Source organism: Protopterus annectens, chromosome 13.part0, assembly GCF_019279795.1.
Source record: "Protopterus annectens isolate FY-2018-M chromosome 13.part0, PAN1.0, whole genome shotgun sequence".
NCBI classification, from domain to species: domain Eukaryota; kingdom Metazoa; phylum Chordata; order Ceratodontiformes; family Protopteridae; genus Protopterus; species Protopterus annectens.
Window position 1 is genome coordinate 1002563615 of NC_056747.1, and position 16544 is coordinate 1002580158.

The following is a 16544-nucleotide window of genomic DNA, read 5'->3' on the forward strand; positions in this document are numbered from 1 at the left end:
AGCAGAGCTCCTCACTGACCACATTCAAGCATAACCTGGATAATTGAATGGTAGACTGCAAATTCATCCCAGGAGTGGCACCATTTCCATCACTGACAGAGATAGTCAGTGCTGACCTTAGACTTGCTTATAATGCCCATCTAAACAAAGTAATTTAGGGTAACTTGTGTATAACATGGCTAGGCTTGTATGGGATCTAGGGCTGTTAGCCTGTTAACCTCCTATGAACCTATCAGCTTACCTTTAGAAACTTGTTAGGTCTGACCATAAAGCAATCTCATTCAAAATAAAATTGGAGCTAGAAGCTCTATCTGTTCATGGTACCTTGAGAGACTTCTCCAGAATAAACTATCTACTCCTGAGTGATACTCTGACAAGCTTCAAATTCCCACCAAATCCTAGAATTTTGCTGTTTATGCAGAATCATATATCAGTGAACTGTAGTCATAGATGCAGCTGTTCCCTGCAGAAATAAGTGAATGGCAAACCCCAGAAACAATCCCCCATTGTTGAAGTATAACAGTAAAAGGAATAAAATACAGGCCAAAGCTCTCGTCATTGAACGAAGAAGCAACTCTGGTGCCTAGTTAAATCCACCCAAGCTAAATATGAGGCAAAGAGAGCCACCTAAGCTAATGATAATAGCAAGGCTTTTTAAAAAATAAAAAATACTCCAGCTGCTCGAATCAATGAAGGTTGTCCACATATATAATCACCAATAGTTCCAAATTCCAATAGACACACGAAAGCCCAAAGCAAGGTAAAAAGTCCATTTATTCCAAAAACGACAAAAACACTGTGTACGGTTGAGCGCTTTCGTCTCCTCACCGGAGACCTCTTCAGAATCAACATACAAATGTGTGCTCTGTTTTTATACACTCACAGTAAACTAATTAAACATAATTACACAATTGATTAAGCAATTAAACAATTATTAGACACACAGTTACCTAAAAGAAATATACACTTCTGTGCAACTCATGAAACATCCACTCCCCTGCCTGGATACCTACGCTATAAATTATTACTGGACATAACCAATAACCTAAATAAAGTGCATTAATGTAATCATATAAATTAATTACAAATATGTAAATAAAAACATAAATATATTAAAATGTTAATATATTAATAAATATTATGAAATTCATAAAATACATATTGCACTTTTGTTAAAAATGTGGTTATTAAAACCTAAAACTATATGTAAAAATGGTTGTATTTGATATATTAAAATCCAAGCATATACCACAATGTGTCCCTTATTATACCCCTTTGTATCCTTTTTTAGGATCAAGAGCCAACAATTTTAAGGCTGGTACTATAGATATATTGTCATTAAGACCCTTACCACCGTATGCATCCAGTTTTAGTTGCCATATCATCTCCCTGTATGCGAGTCTAGTCTCCCAATCCCCACCTCTTTCAAAGGGTTCCACTAATTCCAGAACCCAAAACTTAAAATTGGCATTGGGGCATACAAGCGAATGTCTATAAAGTGCATTATTCTCATTCTTGCGGTTTATATCCCTTATGTGTTCCTATATCCGTCTCCTTAAATGCCTTTCTGTTTTCCCGATATAATAACACCAACAGTATTTACAGTAAGCTACATATACCACCCCCTTAGTGTAACAACTACTATATGACTTGGTTTTTAAAATTGTTCTTAAACTTGGAAGTTTCAAACATTTCTCTCCTGCAATGAAGGGGCACTGGGGACATCTACCACATCTAAACGTGCCCCTTTCATCACTTATATTACTATCTTTTTTGTCAAACTGACTTTCTTTTCCCCTTTCTAGAATATTCTTTAGATTGTCATTTCTCCTATAACTGTAAGTTAATTTATTATGAAACACCGTCACCCTTGTGGATATAGATTGAAACATATTCCATGTGTCGTTAATACATTTTTTGAGCCACCCCATGTTTTTGAAATATGTTAAAGTCATATATGGGATGGTCATTATATTTGTAGAATTTTTTCCACAACACGTTTCTTGATAAGTAACATTTTCCTCATGATCATTGTTTAATCCAAGCAACAGGGTATATTTAGTACTTCTTCTATCTACCACAAACTGTTTGATGTTGGCAATTAGTGCATATTTTCCAGCTTGTCTAGTTCCTTCAAAAAGGTTTCATATTCTGTCGTCATTCTAGAAATCCGAATCATCTGTCCCTTCACTACATTCTTCTTTAGTTGCATTGGGTGGTCACTTTCAAAGTGGAGATAAGCATTGGAAAAATTTTCTTTTCTATAGATGGTAGACTTATAACATTTTGTGACCCTATCTTTAATTATTTGTATATCCAGATAATGCATTACCTCTTGATTAATCTCATGAGTAAACTTGAGAAATGAAGTGGTCTGGTTAATATAATCAATGAACTCACTGATAGCATATTCTGGACCTGTCCATACCATAAATATATTGTCCAAAAACCTGTAGTAACTGTTGATATGTTGGAAATATTTGGATGTGAACACATAGTTCCTCTCCCAGTGTAGCATAATAATATTGGCATATATGGGGGCACATGCTGCCCCCATAGCTACGCCTTCAACTTGGTGGTAATAGTCACCTCGAAAAAATATATAATTATTTTTAAGTACTAGTTCCATATTTTCTAGTATAATCCTAAATTAATTTGGTCCCAAAAAATCCATTTCAACTAATATGTTTTCGAACCATTCTAACCCAATACAGTGAGGAATAACCATAAATAAATCTTTTACATCAATAGTAATAAAAATAGCCTGTTCGTTGTACTTCACTTCTTTATTAATCTTCTTTAAAAAGTCCCACGAATCAATTAAAATATGTTGATATTTTAAATGATAGCCTTTTAATATTGTATCAATGTATATTGCCAGGTGTTGTGTCTTAGAACCATGTGATGATACAATTGGTCTCATAGGGGGGTCATATACATTTTTATGTGTTTTGGGTATACCAAAAATGGTGGGAATCACTGGCTTACTCACTTTTAAGAAATCAAAAAGATCTCTATCAATAAGCCCCTGTAGCAAGTTATCATCCAAAAAATAATCAATTTTCTGGTATGAAATATTAATTTCATTTTTGGAAGCTACCATATAACTATTACTATTATTCAAAATGTCCAACATTTTCCTGGTATAATCCCACTGGTCCATCAGAACCATGCCACCCCCCCTTATCAGGTTTCATCACTCTAATTTTACCATTATTTCTAAGTTCATTAATAAGCTGGTTTTCCTCATCAGTTAAATTACTACCTTGTCTTTTATAATTCTCAATATAACTCCTTCTAATTTGGTTGGTAAGAACATTCTCAAAACTCGAGATATCATGTTGCAATGGTGGGTTGTAAATGCTTCGTCTTTGTAAATTACCTTGTCCATTATAAAATTCACCCTCTTTAAAAATAACGGAAACATTCAACTTTCTAGTAAATAGTTTAACATCCAGTAAAATATTATCCATAGTAGGTATCTTTTGTGGCACGAAAGTAAACCCTTTTGTAAACAGTTTAAAAAATGTATCACAAATTGTTACATCAGTATAATTAAAAATATTGAAATTGTCTGAGGAATGAATAATGGAATTGACTTCATTTGCCCTATATGAATTCTCAATAGGACCATCATTGGGGGCAGCAACAATATTTTCACAGTCTATTTGTACATGCCTCTCATGGAGTTTTCAAGTTCTTTTTGTAGCAAGGCTTTTTAATTATGTTTGAAATTTCATGAGCATAATAAAGCAATCCGCTGAACTGATCGAAGATATCGATAGCCTTCTGCTTGTAAATTCAACTCAAACTTTACCCCTCTCTCCCCTCTGTCTATCCCAATAGAAATACCTGAAACTAACATGCCACCCCCCTGACAATACCTGCATATGCATTTTAAATAGTGATTTAGTTAAGCCCCTGACAATGCTATTCACCCTCAGCTTCTGGCTTTGTACTAATGAGAGGAGAACAGCAAAAGTCATCCTCCTGCTAAGGTGGGACCTTCTACTGATCCTAGCAATTACAGATCCATACATCTGACCAGCCTTATAAGTAAAGCTATGGAAAGGATTATTGTGGAGGTAATCAGAAAGAACACAGAGAACCTCCAAACACTGGTCCATCTCAGTTAAGATTTATTAAGAGTAGGTCACATTTATTCATATCAATGGACTTCTTTGAAAGAGTCATCAGGGCAATGGATGAAGGTAAAAGAATATATGCTGCCTACCTCAATCTGACTAAGGCCTTTGACACAATCTCCCACACAGATACTGTAGAAAAGTTAAGCAAACTAAGAATAAACTCCTACATCCCCCACTGAATTACCAACTGTCTCAAATATAGAATGCAAAGGATCAAAATAGGGGATGCTACTGCGTCAAAAAGACTATTCACCAGTGGAACCCCCAAAAGTTGCTGAGACTTTTGCTGTTTGGCATCTACTTTTTGGATATTAAAGGGAATACTAAAGGACTCTGCTTGACTATATTTGAGGATGACTGCAAGTTTGATGCAGTTATATAGTCAGAAAAAACTAAGAAGCACAACAAACTGCAAAACTGTAATCCAAGCCAGATGGCTAAAAAGAAAAAAAAATACAGTAGAATTTTAAAGATTTATTTCATTAGCGCTTTCATTCAGAAAATGTGTGAACTTCTTCAGACAAAGAATACTTATTTCATTAAAATTTAAATAAAACTAGTACAATGACATCACATCCTTTCCTCTCAGCCTTCATAAGTTTTAAAGGTATATATGCCAATTTATAAATTAACACAAAACCATGTATAAAAAAAAACACAATCAACTGTAAAAAACAAACCCTTCAAAGGGAGTCTGTATTAAAAAATATATATGAATAATAGAAAACATACCTGCATATGTATGCAAGAAAAACAAACTGTATATAGATGTACGCAAAATTAATTATGTACAAAAATTCACATGTCAAGTGATTTTGGTTTTAAAATACATTTTAAATTACTGTGATCACTCAAACCAGGATAAACACAAGCATTGAGTTTCAGCTGCCACAAGAATTCTCTTTCCTCTAACTTCAATGACCAAGGGCCACTCCTTACATCCTTCTTCACTTGCTCAATGACCAAGAATAAAAAGTATGCCCTTGGTTTGCACAGTGTGCCTGGTCAGTGCATTGTTTAAGTTTTACTTCACTATTTCATACTGGTGTTCATAAATGCGCTGCCTCAAGTGTCTCTCAGTTTTTCCTATGTAGAAACCACAACATAATTGGCACCTAGCCAAGTAAACAACACCAATGGAGACTTTTCAAGAGAGGTCGGACCTTAATGATGGTTTTGGAAAGACCTAAAGACTTGCATATCCCAAGTGATGGTATGTATAAATGAGGGAGATCCACAAGTTGTAAATTTACTGACACCACCAATATGTTTAGCATCAATAAAACTAAATACACCATCCATGGGAAATATAATTGTGACACCACTAGTGTTGTTTTCTGTTTTTACACGAAAGTGCATTTTCGAAAAAATGCAGTTTCGCATAAGTGAGGTTACGAATTTACATTTCGATGAAATGTAAATTTGCTGGATCATATGAGATCCATAAATATATATATATATATATATATATATATATATATATTTGTTGTTATTATTTTGTTTCTGCCAAATTTATTTTACTATTATATACAGCAGAATCATGATCTGCACCATCCCTTAGGCAAGACAGGTCATCCTCCACAGAAGTGTCATCACCACTAACAGCAGCAACAACAGCACCCAGCACACCTATCCTGACACAGTCATCTTCACACCTCCTGCAACAGTTACCTCCACATCTCCTGCCCTACCTTACCACTCACTACAGGTAACCCTGCACTGAATGCTGGGACTGTTGTACCTACTGGTAGCAGTGTCAGTGGAGGTTGCACCTTTGTCACCCATAGCTGGCAGAAATTGTGATGGAGATTATCGACAGGAGATTGAATGCCTCATATAAACCAGATGGAGAACCTTCTCTGACAACTCATTGCTTTCTGCCCAGCACTGTCTACATCATATGCAACAGTGACCAGTGGTTAAGGTACCGAGGGTGGTGAGTAATCTCCCACTAAGTTATTGGAACTCCCCAGTGTATCCACCATCCTGGTGTTCCCCTCCCTTTTATGTCCATACCTACTCCTGGTTTGCAATCCTCCCCAAAACATTGTCTTTCCACTGTCTGATATCTCCCCTTTTCATACTGTGTTACTACACACCCCGTCAGTCGTGACTTTTTTCCCCCACTACTTAACCTAAACTTCTTACCTTCCTCTTATGTCCCTTCCTTCCCCTACTTACCTTCTCTTTATATGTGAAAAATTGGCAGCTATCCAAAAAAATCTCCTCCCTCACCTCCGTCCTGCACATTCTTTAGCTGATCACTTTCTGTTCATCCCTGTGCTTGCTTCCCCTGTTCAACTTTTTCCAATATTTCTATTTTCCACCAATTAACATGATTAAAAAGATAGATAAATACAGCTCACACATGTACATCTAGGGCTTCCAAATCACTTATCTTTTGTGATTATACTGTGCATAGTGGGTCAAGAAGAGGACACCTGCAGCCAAAGGGTAACCAATTAGAAGAGGTACAACTCATTGTGTAGCAAATAGCTGAGCTGCCATGTTCCATATGTCCAGCTACTAAGTACAAGCACTATCATGCATTACATGTAAATTGGCCCCAGCTGGCTCCAGCCACACACAGGAGCTGAGTGTTGTTGTATGGCAGTTGGTACATTCAGCATAGAGTAAAGCTGTCCAGATTTGAGTAGTTCCCCCTTGCGAAGTATTAGAATGCAAACTGCCTGTAGAGAATAGATTAAACCCCAAAGCTGGTCTCCTGATGAGCTGTTGTTCTTCACTCTGTTTATTCCATGCCACAAGCGTGTAACAAGCAGCTGCTGTGCCTTTCCCTGATCCATTTCATCTGTCTCACAGCTTCTGTAACTCAGCCTATAAATACAGGAGTTTGTATAATGTAAGTGAGGAAGTTTGTAAGTTCAAGTCCCTTCAGGATGGTATTGTTTGTCTCATTTATTTATTGATTTGTTTATTTATTTATTTGTTTGTTTGTTTATTTATTTTCATTCTGTAAGTTTGTAACAACCATATGCTCTGTGTTTCCCCTGATGCCTTCTTTTGCCCAATCTGTAAATAAAGTATTTTGCACCCTACAAGTGAGGGAAGGGCTGGGTTCTTGTTCCACAGGACTGAATGAAAACAAATACTTGTTAAAGAAGAATGCTTGTTTCTTGGCATTATAGTACTGGTCAAGTGCTAAACTTTGCTGATGTTGTAGCTGCATTTACTCAATATATTGGTACTTTTGAGCTGGGGCACAGGATCTGAATTGTCTACATAAAGTAAGCCCATGTTAAGTTTAATTTTGTTGACCGTCAGAAAAGCAGTTTCTAGAAAATATATATCAAAGTTTAAACCAACTGTATTTGATGTACAGAATATTGTAAAAGACATAATAAAAAATTAAAGAAGGCTCTTTAGAAAAGGGAAGGAGCAAATTACATATTAATACATGTCATTTGTAGGAATAATACATGCAGAATAGTGTGCAGAGAAAGTGATTTAAGAGAAGGCAGGAACTGATCAATTTATGGAGTGTTGGACTGGTGATAGCTGTAAAGAAAGAAAACATATGTGATGGATAATATATGTAAATGGAAAACTATGTTAATATTGGTTATTTTCTATTAATGTATGCGTGCCTATGTCTTAAATGATTATTTATTAAATATGTTTAAAAATATATATGTGTGTGTGTGTGTGCGCGCGCGCGCACAAATGTGCGTGAGTGTGTGTGTGTGTGTGTGTGTGTGTGTGTGTGTGTGTGTGTGTGTGTGTGCGTGTGTGTGCGTGTGTGTGTGTGTGTGTGTGTGTGTGTGTGTGTGTGTGTGTGTGTGTGCATGCGTGAGTGTACATGTGTGTGTGTGTGTGTGTGTGTGTGTGTGTGTGTGTGTGTGTGTGTGTGTGTGTGTGTATGTGTAGGCACTTCTCTCTCCTCATGTTTTGTGTTTTTTTGTCTTCAGTTAGTTGACATTTATATGTCTGTCTAATGATCCCTTTTCCATTGACTTCCACATCCCTTATTTTTTTCACCATTGTCCTTTGTAGTCGTGTCTATGCTATATGTTTGTTTGTGGGGCATTACTACCTACCCTACCCTCCTTCATCTGACTTCTCTTACTACCTTCCAAAACTTTTATTTTCTGTGCACACATATATACATATATCTCATTGCATCCAAAAATATATTGGCACGCATGCCGCATGACCATGAAGTGCTGCCGCATACCTTTTTTCTCTTACTAGCTGTGCATGAGAGACCATGCCAAGCACCCTCAGGATTGTGCCTGTACATGAGTACTACTGCTGCTTGCATTTCTCTTTGGCTGCGCCATTCTCCTGCAAGCTCTTTTCACAGGTCTCTGATGTAACACCAGCGAGTATATTTAAAGTGTTTGTCACATTTTTTACTTTCATGGTTGTTTTATTGTAGTAATGCTCCCTTTTGAGGTTTTACCATAATCATTTCATGGTTGGCAATGCTCTGCCTCAATATAATTTTCTGGGGAATGCCCTCTGACCTTCAATATTATCATGCAAGGGATTCCAGTAAGACTGTCAGTTCAGTGCATGACAGCAATTCTGATGAATGTTTTTTTTTCCCTAGTGACAGCAATGATTACCGAGTTGTTGGTTTAACTTCTAATATTGGAGTTCTGAATCCTTGAAAGGATGACCTATATTTGTGTTCAGCAGGAAGTTCAGATGACAGCAAAGTTGAAGTTCATGAGTCTGTGTGACCTCCTCCATACCACAGTGAAAGGCGTTTGGGAAATCAAAAAATAGTATGGGTTCTGCCAGGATACAGCATATAATGAATACGATTTGCTGCTAATTACAATCTCTCTCTCACACTCTCTCTATCTCTCGCTATATATATATATATATATATATATATATATATATATATATATATATATATTTATACACATATATGTATATGGAGATATATAGATACACATACACACACGCAGACACACGTACATACACACACATATGTATATATATATATATATATATATATATATATATATATATATATATATAGTTTTTTTTTTAAACTGGTGAATGCATTCATTTCATTTTGCAGTCATACTTACTATTATCACTGTTGGTTCACAGCAGTGCACTGTTGTTTTTTGTTAATGTTTTGAGTGGCAGCAATATATGTATGTCAAGCTGTTTGATATGTAGGGGAGAAAGATTGTGAACAGCGTTACTCTGAAAATTAGCTATAAATATGAAATTAGAAATGAGCACATTAATGATCTGCACAGAAGGCATGTCTTGCACATTGTTACATATAATGAGAAAAAAGATAGGCAAGACAAGGCTATATAATATTCTGTTTTAATAAAAACAACAAACACAAGCTCCACATAATGGTAAGCGCTTTCGGGTTCTCCAACCCTTCATCAGACAATTAAAACAGCATGGGTCTTTACTTTTAAAATATTATGACAGCCAATCAAAATTCAATGCTACTAATACATTACCCGCCTATTTTGTAAGGCAGGTTTTAAAGGCACCATCTCATTTAGACCTGGATATCTGTGTGATGCTAGTGTGATAATCCATTTTGATTCAAGTGTCTCTGTAAGCAATTTTATGTCCCCCCCTCTTACTCCTAAGTTCACATTAGTAACTACTTTAAATAGAAATGTATGAGTGGAATTGTCCAATAAATGTCTATAAAGTGCATTGTGCTGGTCTTTATTCCTGATGGAAGACAGATGCTGCAAAACCCTGACCTTTAGCATGTTGTTCGTCATCCCCACATAGAAAGTTGGACACTGTGTGCACTCGGCTAAATAAACCACATTGGATGTTCTACATGTGGCTCTAGCCTTAAATTGAAAAAGTTGTCCAGTCATGGGATGTTTGAAAGTAGTAGACCTATTAATACTACTACAAGCCTTGCATGTACCACAAGGTACCGTTCCTACTTTAGTTAGTAGTGGTCTCCGATCTGAGGCAGATTTTTCCTTACACAACAAATCCTTTAAATTTTTGTTGCGTCTATATCCAAAGTTAGGTGTCTGACTTATCATGTTATCCAACTTGGGGTCACTTCTTAGTATGTTCCAATTTTTACTGACTCTGCTCTGTATGTCATTGATGTCACTACTGTAGGTAAAATAAAGCCTAACCTTATCTGGTCTCTTATTCTTCTGATGTACTACACCTTCTAACCGACTTTGTCTCAACCAGGGTTCATAACTACTGGTTCGCCTTTCAGAACTGGAATGCACTACTTTACTGACCATATTTTCATTGTAGCCTCTCTGACCAAAACATACTCTCAGTTCTTCCACTTCTTTGTCATATTCCTCATCCTCTAGGCATAACCTAGAAGTTCTACAAACTTGACTTTTGACAATATTTGGGAACATATAACGAGGGTGCATACTATCATAGGATAATAGATGATTTTTCCAGCAGTCTTTTTTATGTATTGTCGAAGTAAACCCTTCCAAGGTATGTTTTATCCTTACATCCAAAAAATCTATCTGTTCCCTGGAATAGTTTAATGTAAATTTGAAAAAGGATGTTGTAGAGTGTAGATAATCCAAGAACTTAAATAGATTATCTATGGTATCCTGCCAAAAAATAAAAATATCATCTACAAAGCACATAGGCTCCTATGTGCTGCATCCACTCTCTGTGGTTAAAGATGTTGGTCTTCTCCCAGAAAAAAAGGACCAGATTTGCATAAGTGTTGGCACAGGGGGTGCCCATGGCTACCCCCTGTGCTTGCCTGTATGCTTGTTGACCCCCTATGAAAACGTTGTTTTCAAGGACTACTTCCAACAAACTGTGAATCAACTTAATTCTACTGTCAGTTTCACCCATGTCCCTTAGTGTATGTTCTATTGCTTGTATGCCATAGTTATTACTAATGACCGTAAAAAGGTTTTGCACATCTAAAGTAACAAGAATGCTATTGTTATGTATTTGATTTAATTGAAAATCTCTCACTACCTGTAAAAAACCTTTTGAATCTTTCAGTATTGTAGGCACCCTTTCCACAAAGGGTTTCAGATTACATTCTAACCAAATGGAAACATTTTCAGTGACCCATCCCCGACCTGATACAATGGGCCTAAAGGGTGGGTCACTGAGTGACTTGTGGATCTTAGGTAAGGCCTTGAAGATGGGTGTGGTGGGCTTTGCTATCATCAAAAAGTTTAACTACTCTTCATCTATCATCATTTCAAAATTTAGTCGTTTCAACTCTTTATGTACACCTTCAATCACTCTAAAAATAGTAGTGGGGTTGATTGGAATGTAAGTACTGTTGTCTGCCAGTAATACTTGCAATTTTCTATTATACATTGCAGTATCAAGTACAACGACAGCTCCCCCTTTGTCTGCTCCTTTGATGGTTATATCTTTGTTATTAGACAAATTCCCTAATGCTGCCTGTTGTCCTTGTGTTAGATTAAAAAACTTGCTATGAACACCTTTTTCAAAGTAGCATCTCAAATCATGTTCACAGCTATTAATGAACATATTCATGGCTGGTGTAAATGGAGGTACGTAAGTACTAGGTTGTCTCAAAGCTGTAACTGTAGTATTGTCCATAGACGCGCTATTCAAACCATTATTGAACAAACATTTAAGCGCCAAGTTCCTACAAAAAAGCGCTATGTCCAAAACAATTTATCTTCTTATATTTTAACAGAAGATGAACTAACTGTTTTGAACAAAGGCTTGACCTTTGTACCTGGGAGGGTTAGCATTTATAATGACATTGTTTTGGACATAGCGCTTTTTTGTAGGAACTTGGCGCTTAAATGTTTGTTCAATAATGGTTTGAATAGCGCGCCTATGGACAATACTACAGTTACAGCTTTGAGACAACCTAGTACTTACGTACCTCCATTTACACCAGCCATGAATATGTTCATTAATAGCTGTGAACGTGATTTGAGATGCTACTTTGAAAAAGGTGTTCATAGCAAGTTTTTTAATCTAACACAAGGACAACAGGCAGCATTAGGGAATTTGTCTAATAACAAAGATATAACCATTAAAGGAGCAGACAAAGGGGGAGCTGTCGTTGTACTTGATACTGCAATGTATAATAGAAAATTGCAAGTATTACTGGCAGACAACAGTACTTACATTCCATGTGCAAAACCTTTTTACGGTCATTAGTAATAACTATGGCATACAAGCAATAGAACATACACTAAGGGACATGGGTGAAACTGACAGTAGAATTAAGTTGATTCACAGTTTGTTGGAAGTAGTCCTTGAAAACAACATTTTCATAGGGGGTCAACAAGCATACAGGCAAGCACAGGGGGTAGCCATGGGCACCCCCTGTGCCAACACTTATGCAAATCTGGTCCTTTTTTTCTGGGAGAAGACCAACATCTTTAACCACAGAGAGTGGATGCAGCACATAGGAGCCTATGTGCGTTTTGTAGATGATATTTTTATTTTTTGGCAGGATACCATAGATAATCTATTTAAGTTCTTGGATTATCTACACTCTACAACATCCTTTTTCAAATTTACATTAAACTATTCTAGGGAACAGATAGATTTTTTGGATGTAAGGATAAAACATACCTTGGAAGGGTTTACTTCGACAATACATAAAAAAGACTGCTGGAAAAATCATCTATTATCCTATGATAGTATGCACCCTCGTTATATGTTCCCAAATATTGTCAAAAGTCAAGTTTGTAGAACTTCTAGGTTATGCCTAGAGGATGAGGAATATGACAAAGAAGTGGAAGAACTGAGAGTATGTTTTGGTCAGAGAGGCTACAATGAAAATATGGTCAGTAAAGTAGTGCATTCCAGTTCTGAAAAGCGAACCAGTAGTTATGAACCCTGGTTGAGACAAAGTCGGTTAGAAGGTGTAGTACATCAGAAGAATAAGAGACCAGATAAGGTTAGGCTTTATTTTACCTACAGTAGTGACATCAATGACATACAGAGCATAGTCAGTAAAAATTGGAACATACTAAGAAGTGACCCCAAGTTGGATAACATGATAAGTCAGACACCTAACTTTGGATATAGACGCAACAAAAATTTAAAGGATTTGTTGTGTAAGGAAAAATCTGCCTCAGATCGGAGACCACTACTAACTAAAGTAGGAACGGTACCTTGTGGTACATGCAAGGCTTGTAGTAGTATTAACAGGTCTACTACTTTCAAACATCCTATGACTGGACAACTTTTTCAATTTAAGGCTAGAGCCACATGTAGAACATCCAATGTGGTTTATTTAGCCGAGTGTACACAGTGTCCAGCTTTCTATGTGGGGATGACGAACAACATGTTAAAGGTTAGGGTTTTGCAGCATCTGTCTTCCATTAGGAATAAAGACCAGCACAATGCACTCTACAGGCATTTATTGGACAATTCCACACATACATTTTTATTCAAAGTTGTTACTAATGTGAACTTAGGAGTAAGAGGGCGGGACATAAAATTGCTTACAGAGACACTTGAATCAAAATGGATTATCACACTAGCATCACACAGATATCCAGGTCTAAATGAGATGGTGCCTTTAAAACCTGCCTTACAAAATAGGCGGGTAATGTATTAGCATTGAATTTTGATTGGCTGTCATAATATTTTAAAAGTAAAGACCCATGCTGTTTTAATTGTCTGATGAAGGGTTGGAGAACCCGAAAGCGCTTACCATTATTTGGAGCTTGTGTTTGTTGTTTTTATTAAAACAGAATATTATATAGCCTTGTCTTGCCTATCTTTTTTCTCATTGTATTGGACTATTTTGGTTTGGCAAGACTTTTGCCCAAGCACAGAACATTGACTTTTTGGTTTTACATTGTTACATATACATGCACGTGCACGCGCACGCACACACATGCACGTGCGTGCGCACGCACACACACACACACACACACACACACACACACACACACACACACACACACAGTTACTGTTTGGTAAGGGAATGATAATTAGTGCATTATCTACATTTTTCTGTGCATAACGTTAACTGCTTTTTAAAATTTCTGACGAAAATAAAGTATAAAACTGTAGGGCAGGTATGTAGTGCAGTTTATGAGGAACAAAGGCTTATTTGGAGAGTGATAGAGAGTGCGGGAATGATGATAGTGCTGGGAGTAGATCACAGAGATAGACTGTGATGTGTACATGGAAGTCATGTATAAATTATGCAGTGATAGTGTGCTAAAGTTCCACACGTGTGTGAAAACCCATTCAGGGACATTCTGCAACATTTGGGACAGTTGAGAGGTATGCACAGCACAACTAACATCATATCTTGACTTAGATACCTGAAAACAATACATAAATGAGTATTTCCATATAAACAAAACATACCATCCATGCCATTTTTAAAAAAAAAAACAAACTGCAACATGCATGAAGCTACTGGAAGTACAAACTATTTGACCATTACACAAACTTAACAGTAACTCCTTGAAAAGTATCACCATGTTAAATAGCAAAAAACCCAGTGCAGTACTGATTAAATGCAAAACTGATTGTGAATTCAGTTTCATTGTTTTTATCTTGTCACAACTGAAGCCGAAGAACAAAATATGACCAAATCCCTAAAAAAAGCATACCTAATATAATAACATGCTGACGGTGGATTTTCACAAAAAATAAGTTTCAGAATGTTCTGTCTTGACAGTCTCAGCTTTCAAATAAATAATGCCACAAAAGAAAACATATCTAACACCACTATGGTAAGTAATACTGCTAGTGCAATACATACAAAACAAACCCAGGACACTTAAAGGAATGCAACAAATCACATTAATGAGCTGCATATCACACACACTTGCATGGTCACAATCATTGTTAATGAGCATTGGGGCTCATCTCACACACACATAGTAAACAGAGGAGAGGCAGCTGTGCTTCCTTCTCATTCCCAGTGTTGGAATTGTAACTGTTATAATAGTGCAAATAAATATTGAGACGTCTCATCAAATTACTTAAAATATTTTATTCCACACTATTAATTGCCACTGTTTACAGCACAAGACAAACTGCTTTATGACTAATCAAGTTAATATTTAAACAGCTCATTATAAAACTGATGCACATATTTTATACGCAGTACTGTTGTGTGTGTATTTATTTTTGCAGCCCCATAAACAACAGAAAACTCTGGGGGGATTCAATGAAGCCTGCACGGCCATTTTTGACTATGATGCACTCACAGGAGCAAAGTGTTTTAGATGTAGTAAACTCCTCGTAATGGCGCACTCTCACTTGCAAACACGGAAATTTCTGTGGCATGCAAATTACAGAATAAGTAGCTGAATTGGATACTAATGAAGCAAATCAACATGTTGGAGCTATTCAACAAGCTGTAAAACAATCATGTAGACTCCATGCTCATGTTGGCCATGTATTCCAAAGTTTTCCGAATACAGTCACAGAAAAGAGTCTACACGGAGACAAGTGCAAGTAAATGTCTGTAGATTTGTACAGAACAGACCTTAACATGTAACCCCGCACACATTATGACATTATCAGACATGTTGCATGCTAGAAAAGTATATTAACAATAGCAACAATTCCTTTTTAAGTGCCATGACATAAAAGCAGCTTTGCTTCCCCTCCCCCAAATGAACAATATACATGTAACTAATGTAGACAGCTAAAAGTGTAAACCCCAGGAAACACAGAATTCAAAACCTGCATTCTTCTGTGCAGATATATACCTAAGTAATACCCTACCTGTACAACATTGGGCTTCCCTTCAGTTTCCCTGCCTGCATGGTTACCAACAGTATAGATTCAGGGCTGTCAGCATATTGAAGATGCAAATGAGGTCAAAACTCATTAGAATTGCTGAATCCCAAAAACCTGTAACTATGTAGGGATGTCCACTTTATGTAGGCACTTCCACAATGTTTTTTTTGAATGCATGGCAACAGTGAATGATGACATGGGTGTGTGTGTTATGTTACACGTACAGAGGTTTACATGTAGGACTGTGAAGTGTAAAAGTGCATGTAAGCAGTGCACAATTCACAAGTTCTGTTTCATCCTCTTTATTATTTGTTAAAATGCATCATCTCTGTCAACTTTAAATTCAAATTTAGTTTTTAATTTTCACTCTTGTTTGTGTGATGAGGCGCTTAGAACAAACATGGGAAATGGAGAAATGAATGGCAAGTTTATCAGTGCTTGTCACATAACTATTCCTGTGGCAGCATGTGTATGTGTAGAAGGTCCTGGGTTCTAGTACAGGGTCTACAACCTCCCCCCCATTTTTTTGAGCTGCATGTTTGCACAATATCACAGGCAAGGACAAAAGTAATAACAAGATCACCTGTGTTCATCTTATTTCAGCATCAGTGTGCGCAGCAGCATGTAGGTGTGCATCGTGCACTAATGACCACCAATGGAGTTGATATATTCAGTAAAGTAGCAGATGTGTTTCATAGGTAC